This window comes from Malania oleifera, chromosome 1 (genome assembly GCF_029873635.1).
Source record: "Malania oleifera isolate guangnan ecotype guangnan chromosome 1, ASM2987363v1, whole genome shotgun sequence".
Taxonomy (NCBI): Eukaryota; Viridiplantae; Streptophyta; class Magnoliopsida; order Santalales; family Ximeniaceae; genus Malania; species Malania oleifera.
Window position 1 is genome coordinate 50,153,133 of NC_080417.1, and position 10,021 is coordinate 50,163,153.

Genomic DNA, 10,021 nt, shown 5'->3' on the forward strand with positions numbered 1-10,021 from the left:
CTTATATATATATATATACGATTTTTATACTGGAAACTAATTGGTTCAAAATTAATAAAAACTGGTATAACTTACTCCCCTTACCTATTCCTCAAAGTTCTGCCTAAAACTTTCCAAAATCCCAAAACCTTGCTGCTCAAATTCACCGAGGATCAACGACTTACAAGCCGAGAGAAGGAATAATGGATCATGGAGCACCTGAAAGTGTTCCAAAAGGCTTAAAGTAGAGAAAGAGATGAGAGAGATTTGGAGCAGAGAGAGAGAGAATCAATTTCCTAAAAAAAATGACATAAGATTTATTTATAAGTGAGTTGTCCCCTCCAAAAATCGTCGACGGTTTTGCTGGCCATCTTGAAACCGTCGACAGAAAACCTGAACTTGGAGATCCCAAAAGCCTTCCTGGAGGAAACCGGCAACTGTTTTGGAGTTTTTTCTCTTTTTATGATTAATTTAAAATAAAATATTAAATAAAACTCTGTTTGGGAAAAATTTTCCCAAACTAATGCTTACGTAATCTCGCAGCTTGGTGTTGTGAAATTTACCACACATAAAAAACCTAAAAGCTCTTATCAATCAAATCTCACAACTTCGTCCTGCGAAATTTAAACAAATCTCGCAACTTGGTGCTGCGAGATTTACCACACGTCGAACACTTGTAACCCTGGTCAATGAAATCTCACAGCTTGATCCTGCGAGATTTTTAAAAATCTCGCAACTTGATGTTGCGAGATTTGCCACGCGTATATATTTTAAATTAAAAATGCATATTTTTATACCCAATAAAAAAATAAATAGCTAATTTATTATTTTTTTGGGAGTCCTTAAATGCACTTCATTTAAAATGTACTTTAATAGAATTTATTTATTTGATTATACGGCATAAATTGACCATTTGTTCAAAATTTATAAAAATCTACGCATTGCCATGATCATTGTTGATATCATCACTAAAATAAGAAAAAATATTTAATAATAGGCGCAACACATGATTCATTTATATTATATTTCCATATTTCCAAATGAATTTCGTTCGAGCAATGGTTTTGTAAAAAAATATAAAAATTGACTACATTCATTTGGATAGTATTTGTAAAAAAGGAACCCAAATATGTTTCTTAGTCATTAGTAAAAGTATATAAATTACTCTTTGCGTGAGTCACTCCTTCAGTAGATTTTAAAACGCTTATTTATGTACTTTGTTTATTTCTAATTGTTAAAATTTAAAAAAAAAAAAAGACAAGATTTTCAAACTCAATTGTTATCATGCATTATGATAATCATATACAATCATTGTTGTAAAGTTTTTAATTTGGGTCATGCATAAAAAAATTTACTCCAACATGCATTCAAAGAGTATTTATAGAATTAGGTATCCAACACCAGCATAATTTGGATTTTCAAAAAATGAAGCGCAAATTTTTATTTAAGGACAACGATGATAATTGCACAACTTTTATTCACATATACATGTTGGGGAAAATGAATAAACATTCCCAATTATACATAAATAATACAACCATACTACACAAATGAAATGAAAATAATAAATGTTATACAAATGAAATGAAAATAATCAATGCTATATAAATAAAATGAAAATATTCAATGATATACAAATGAAATGAAAATAATGATATACTACTTGGTGCCGCAGTGAGGTCGTCTCTGGGGTTGTGGTGGTTGCCATTTGCTTCTGCCCTCTCCCTATTAGTCATCTACATCAGGTCTCCTGTCCCGTGGTCGTCCTGTATATGGATCATCTCCGCCAAGAGGTACTTCGTAATCATCATTCATGCCAAGTGCACACGGAAAGAACTGATATGATGTCTTTGGACAAGAATGAGGCGGCATAGCGGGTGCATCAACCTCCTCCCCATCGAAAATGTCTTCCAATAAAAAATACATGGATGGGGGGGCAGTAGAGTTAGATGGGGCGTCAGCCTATCTACTGGACGGTCCTACAATATTAGCTGCACTGGAAGGCGCATATGGTGCTGACGGACCGAACACGTACTCCGCCTGTACAACCAGTGGCGAGGATATGGGACTCATTGGACGACTAGAGAAGGCAGGTCGTTCTCCTCGTACTGGAGTTGGTCAACGTCCTTGTTGGCCTAGCTAGGCTTACAACTCTTGATTTTGATGATAATAAAGTAAGGTTATCTAATATTGTTTCCAAGTGATACTATTTCAGGCAAAGATGATTTCAAAAATAAAAAGGAAAATTCCAAAAGCTCAAACTTTAAATGACATATCTTAAAAGCTCACAAAGATCAAGGAACAAGGAAAGCCTCACATGAATACAAGTGATCCATAATGAAAGCTCAGAGAAGACTGAAAGATCAAAGATCAGCGACAAAATGAACTCAAAGCAAAGAAAGTGTCAAATTTATTTTTAGAACAAGCTTTGTAAGTACTTTAAGCTGATTCATGTATGAATTTTCATTTTGAAGCTCATTAGGTAGAGAGACTTAGAGACCTTAGTTTTTAAGACTTGGAACTTATTTTTCAAAGAAAACCAAATTAAGATTCTAAGTCTAAATAAACAAAAGAGAGAGAGAAATCAAAAATATCTTGAAATGAGAAAATTTGGTTGACAGACGACTGTTTGTCTATCGACAAACGACTGACATTTTAAAAGATATTAAACAAAGAGACAGAAGCATGACAAACGACTGTCAGGCACTTGACAAACGACTTTTAGTGTAAAATGAGACGTATGCATGGGTTTTGTCAGCCGACTGCCATTCTTCTGTATGCTTTAAAAAATTGAGTTGTTCAATGACAAACAATTGCCACCCTAAGGACAGGCGACTGCCTCCTTTCTGTTTGTGAAAATTGTATTTGAAATACATGGATAGACGATAGCCAGAGAGCACACAGTCGTATGGCTCGCGGAAAAATTCAAAATACTCAACAAGCATATTTTTAAAATTTAAATTACTTGAAGCCCAAATTAATCTAAGACTCGAACCCTACTCCAAGTAAACATGGGAAACAAGTAAGAAACCTTTCTACATCTATAAATACCCTCAAGTTATATTGATTTAGACACCAAGAAACCAATTCAGCAATCAAACTCTCTTTCAAGCATTCTAAAATTCTGAAAGTTCTTTGTTGCTCACAACATCCATGAAGTTCTCTAAAGTCTTGATGATTTTCTCACTGATATTGCGCTACAATTGTTAAATTCTTTCTTCTATTGAAAGAACCCTACGGTGAAAAATCTCTAAAGCTTCAATCTGAATTTTGTATTGTGAATTTCTGAATTGTTGTACTAATCAGCTATTTGAGGAGCAAATTCTTTGTACACAAATATTTGATTTGTATCTTGTAGATTGATGATTCCAAGGATTTTTTGGATCATTGGCTAAGCAAGGGGATATTGTTTAGAGAGGCAGGCTCTAGCCGAATTGAGGAAGTGGCCGAACGAGGGTACATCGTTTGAGAGGCGGGCTCTAGCCTATTGAAGGAGTGTGTAAAGGTATTGGTTGGCCTAGTAAAGGAATAGGTTTAGTGAATTCTTTGGTGGTTTGCCAAAGGCGAGGACGTAGGCTGAGTATAATCTGAACCTCATAAAAATCTTTATCTCACTCTTTCTTCCCTAATCTTTATTTTTTAGCAAAGTTTATAAATTGCGTGGATGCTTTATTAAATTCTGAATTCTAAGTGTTTGGTTATTAAATAGACCGGAAGATAATTTGTTTTTGTTTGATCAACATTGATTGTGGAAACCGAAAGGGACTACGTTGGTTGATCATTCTAAACTTATTAAATTAAAAGTTTATTTAAAAGCTAAACATTGGGAAGAAGTGTGTTTGTGAATGGTTTGTTGAAAATCATATTGAAGAATCAAATTCATATCAACAAGCATAAATTATCATTCACTACAGGGCTTGGTTCAAATTTATATTCACAGGGCTTATATAAACAAACAACCATCTTAAGTTTTTACATTACATAAGTTTTGTATATTTTTCATCTTGGTTTGGTTGTTTGCTTTCTAATTGTGGATGATTGGTTTGGTTACTTGGATGTTTACATAGTTGTGTTGTTGATTGTATAAAAAAAAAAAAAAAAACTAAGTTCTTGTGTGATTGACAAACTAAAACAAACAAGTCAAGAATTGGTTAAAAGAAATAAAAGAAGTTTAAGGATTCTCAAAAGGAATTAAAAGAAATTTTTATAATCCATTTCACCCCCCTCTGGGACTACACCTTGCTTTTCACTCTTTGTGCCGGTACATCAAGTCGAGCAGCTGGGATTCATCGGTTGTCCTCGTGGACAAGGTCTAATGCAGCACTCATCATTCAGTGGATAGCGGGATTTGGCGAGATCTGATCTGCCTCATGTAGTATGTCAGCCTACATGATAAGAAAAAAAATTGGTTAACTCATGCAGATTATAACATACACATAACAAAAGCAAGTGTGGGTTAAAGTCTTTTTACAAGGCTCAAATATACAGCAGTGGTCCTGTCAACGAAACAGCGTGTGATGGACCTATACCAAGTAAAGTATGGGTCATCCGGACACATCAGACCATCCTCCGCCACTCTTGGTATGATGTACTCTTGCCGATGCTCCCACGCAGTCATGAAGATAGCATGTGTAGCCGCCCAGTCTGTGACCCTTTGACTGCATCCATCCATGCAATGAAGGTCATCCCCAATTACATCTACCTCTGGCGTCAAGAAGTGGTTGGAAATGCCCTGTCGATACCTGAACTGTCACATGACTAGGTCAAGGAGATACCACTAGATAATATGAAAGCATATGAGTGGCACTCGGGCTACCTACAGGTCACCCCCGACTGCATAATCGGGAGGTAGGTCGACTAGAATCTCAGTCGTGTAGGGCCTCCATAGGAACTGCACTTAAACATAAATAAAATTTAGGCAAACTATACGTAACTGGAAGAAAGAAAGAGACTACTATGTGCTACACTTTAATTGGACTATACTTCATGCTCCCAGTGCATGTTCAACTCAAACCTGTACCAGGGCAATGTGTGTTGCGCAAAGGACGGCGCCTTCAAGTCATCCCCCCATCGGTATAAGAAGAAACGTAAGTTTACAAATGTCACGACTAGTAAGTACTACGAATTGTATTCGTAGTACTTATAGAGTGAATGAGGAGGGATAAATGATGTTGGTACTAACTGGTATGTGAGTGGGAGTGGGTCAACCGGACGACCGTCCTAGCCCCTCTGAATCTACAGGAAACCTCTCCGTGTAAAAGCCAAGGACGAAAATCTCTCCCAGGCCCAAACCTCCCAAACTTGTAGTAAGCGGAGTGGGCTAGCAATGTGTCTTTGATAGGTGAGCGGCGCAGCACATCTCCTTATAAAGCCATGCCAAAGTCGCGAACCCCCAACTGTACGAGGGAATCACTCCCAGGTCCGCAAGGAGTGGAAGGAACATCAAATGCCCATAGCTCCCCGAAAAGTCACAAAATAGCACCCCACATATCCAGCGCAACAGGTGGGCTTGTGCATGGCATGCTATTGTTTGTGCATCTGCATCTACCAGGAGTTGACAAAACATATCCCCCTCAAGGAGCCACATACAAATGTGTGCACCAACCAACTCATTTTCAGGTGGCACAACTCCTAACAAACGCTTGCACAAAGTACGTAGTGCGAGTCATCCCTGATGGTCTGTAGGTCCCCCTACTGGCTCGGCAATACGACCAGTGATGAAGCTCCCATCAATTGATAGCTCGAACAATATGGTGACATCCTGGAGTGTGAAGGTCACATCCCCATGAGGTAGGTGGAACGTGTACGTCTCGGGTCTCCATCACTCCACCAAAGCGGTCACGAGATGCCAATCCAGTTGGATATGGGCAATCCGATATATACCATAAAACCCTCCATCATGTATCCAAATGAAAATGCGGTCGTTAGCCTCCAACTAGCACTTGGCAAACTGCGTGCTCCCTCTGCAGGAACAAGGGGTCAACGTGCCCATCAGCCCACGCTTGGCTGGATCGGTGATGATCACCCATTGTCAACAGGCTCCGATCAGACGACCCTGGATCGATCTTGCAAAATGCACCACCGCAATACAATAAATATATAAAAAAGAAGTGTACTAAAAGTCCTATAAGTGCAAACGAAGTCAATGTGATGGTCCAGCTGCATCCGCAAATTGGGTCCTTCTCAGACACCTTGTGCGGTTATGTCCTTCTTGATGACATATGCTGCACGTACTCCTCTTTCTACCTTCGTGGATGCCGATCTGATATAAGGCAAATGTCATCCCTATCGATAATGGAACAAAGACAACACAGAAACCAATTCCATGTGTCTAGGCTTTCCTTTTGAACAATAGCAAATGCAAGGAAAAATATTTATCTATTTGCATCTAGGCATGTCGCAATTAGGAGTTTGCCCTTGTATTTACCGTACATGTGTGTCCCATCCACACATATAATGGGACGGCAGTGATGAAAACCCTGAATAGATGCTGAGAATGACCAAAATATGGATACAAATGTCGTGATATTCTTACTACCTGGAATAGGAGTCCACCTCCACTTTACTACAGTACCAGGATTGTACGTGCACATCGCTTCCATCTCTTTCGGCAAAATTTGATAAAACATCTCCCAATCGTCGAATACTTGGGCAATTGCCTTCTGTTTTCCCAACCCAACCTTCTTATACAGGATCCAATAGCTGAAGCGACAAACTATGAACTCTTTCAATGTGGCAATTGATGTTGATGCATCTCTCCTGATCATATTCACAGTCTCCCTAGCAATAAGAGACAATATGATTTGGTTATGGTCCTACAAGAGAAGTTCATTCAAACACGTGTGCGGACCACCATATTGGGTGATTTCTAATAATCGGTGTTTCATCTGATACATTGCACGCACTCTCCATCCGTAATTAGATTCCTTACACCCAGCAACCCATAACACTAGGGTAAACTGCACAACGTGGAAGTCATGGTGGGTTCGAGCGTGATATTTCGCACTGCTGCAATTAATTGATCCTTCGACTTGAATAGCATCTCCCTACTCAGCTCAGATGATTCATCCCAATGATTCGATCATGTAGGAAGCTCCTTATCACGTGACAAATCTGTAGCATCTATGTCAATTAAACCGTACATAGGAGGTTCGTCCATAAACTGGGCATCATACGTGCCACCATTTGTTTCATAGGGGGGGGTTCACATCATCGGGGAACTCATTCAACCCTTCACCCATTTCCTACTTGTACGTGCCATCTTGTAAATTAACATCATTCGTAATGTTCATCCCCTCGTCTAACGCATTGTTCGCAATGGCAAACAACGATCTTGGATGTTTTGCTGGAACTTTTTCACAAACTACATGATCATTCGTGTGAAGAACAGGTCTTTCGTACGTCGGTGGCTCGAATGACAATCCCAGACATTCATTGAAATCCACAATAGGCATCCCACCAACATCTGCACTCGTGTATGGTTGAATACCTTATTCCACAGTCATATCATAATGACGTGTCTATTGGGTGTCTTCCTCTGCTTCAACCACATGCTTGGCAGACGTTCCCATCTGCCTATCCGCGGCGACACCCATGTGAGGAATGGTTTCGACATATAACTACACAGTTAAATATGTCGTACCTACGTAGTGTGCATCCAACACAATGCACAGACCGTAATCATCAATTATGAGAACAACCTCATGGAAGACTGTATCTTTATACCCTCGCATAGGGTATCTTGCGATTACCCACAATGCATATTGATTTGGATCAATATGCAAATATTAATATATTTTCAAGTACAATTTATTTAATTTACACCTACGACCAATTCGAATTGGTCTAACCGGCATAGTACAATAACTAACACCCTCTACTCCGGTGATAATTTTCCCCCCATATACAACAATACCATAATCGGAGCATTGCTCGAACTTCCTACCATTTAGATCGACCTCAGGAGATTGTAAAAACCTACGAAAAACAAAATTGTATAAGACCTCGGTAATTTACACTTACTCGCTCTAATTTTTTATTTTTTTTCACTAATTGCTCTTTTCTAGTAATGCTTAAATTTTTTTTTAATCTGCATAATTGAATCATGAGATTTGCAATAATAAATAGGTGTTATAAATAATATTTTTTACTTAATATAATTTACATTATTACTTTATACTTAACAAGAATACATATCATATAGTAAATTAACATGTTCTACATGTCGGTTCAATTTTTTATATCTTTTTATAAAAATTTAAAATTATATTTTATTAACCAACAAATGCACTTGATTATCCAATTGGGAATTTTTCATAAATACAAAAAATACACATTTATGGAATATTTATATCTTTTTATAAAACTTTAAATTTGTATTTTATGAACCAACAAATACACTTGGTTAACCAGTTAGGAATTTTTCATAAATACAAAGAATACAACTTTATAGAATACAGCAGCCGCACATGCAATGTAGAAAACATTTGCATGAAATAATAAATACCAACAAAAATGCTGACCAAATAGTTTATTTCTTATTTCTATTTTTTAATAATTATAAAAATGCCACTCTATTTTCAATTATCCACTATTTCTAGTTCTAGGGGATTTAGATCAATCAGTTCACAAAATACGTTTTGTTGTAAAAATTTTTTACAACCACAATGCAGCACCAGTAAAGAAACAAAAACTAATAAAAAAAAACATGGTGACTGCGTGAGATTAAAAAAAACAAAAAAAAAAAACATGGTTTCCAAACAAATGTTTGCCTTTTACAAATTTTTAACAACCACAATGCAGCAGTAGTAAAGAAACAAAAACTAAAAAAAAAAACATGGTGATTGCGTGAGATTAAAAAAAAACATGGTTTCTAAACAAATGTTTGCCTTGTACAAATTTTTAACAACCACAATGCAGCAGCAACAATAGTAGTAATAGTAATAAAATATTATTCACCAAATTCAGAAATGACTTTATTTGAACAACAAATGAAATGGAAAAATTGAAAGGAAAAAAAATACATACCTCCTCAAATTTGGGCATTTCCAAATGACGCCTTCAATCAACTAATTGAAGGTGATACTGACTAATTTATGTACACACTAACAATTTTATGAGCCACACTAACAATTCTATCTATCAAAAAGTGCGTATTTTCAATTCAAAAATAAATGAGCTTAGGGTTTCGAAGTGAACTTACCCCATCTCCCCCTTTTATAGCTTCCTCTTCAATGCTCACGCAACAGTAAGCCAACTACGTTCATAAGCAAAGGTAACCTGCAGCGTTCACGAACAATGGCAACTTGCAGATATCTGACCTTTACTCTCTGCTCTGCTGCACACGTCTCTGGTCTTTGTCTCTCTGCTCTCCTGCTCTGTTGGTGAAGAAAATTGAAGGAGAAAGGACATCTGAATGGGCCAAGCAAATCTCATAGCTTGGTTTTGCAAGATTTGCCAAGCGTCAGCTCATGGGTCATCTCCAAAGAAAATCTCGCAGCTTTGTCCTACGAGATTTACTTCCCCCACATTGCCACGGGTCACCACAAGAAACGCTGCATGTTTAAATCTCACAGCACCAAGCTGCGAGATTACGTAAGCATTAGATTGGAAAATTTTTTCCTAAACAGAGTATTATTTAACATTTTTATTTAAAATTAATAATAAAACAGGAAAAAACTTGACGGTTTTGTCCTGTCCTTTTCCAATTTCTTATTTTTCCTTTCCTTTATTTATTTCTCTTTTCTTTTATTTATTTTTATTTTATTTTCTAGGTTCAGGTTATTACATTCTCCCCTCCTTATAAAATTTCATCCTCAAAATTTGTTAATCAATTATTTTTCACCAACCTAGAAGTTCATTAACTAACCACATTCACACAATTCAATATACTCCAATATGTGAACTTTTGCATCACTTAAAATTCAATGAAATTATTGCTTATCCCAAACATAAACTCATTACCTACACCTCTAGTAGTGTTTGTTTCAACTGGGGCAAGCATGTAGACAGGCGCCAGGCCGCTGCGAGGCACCGGATTGTT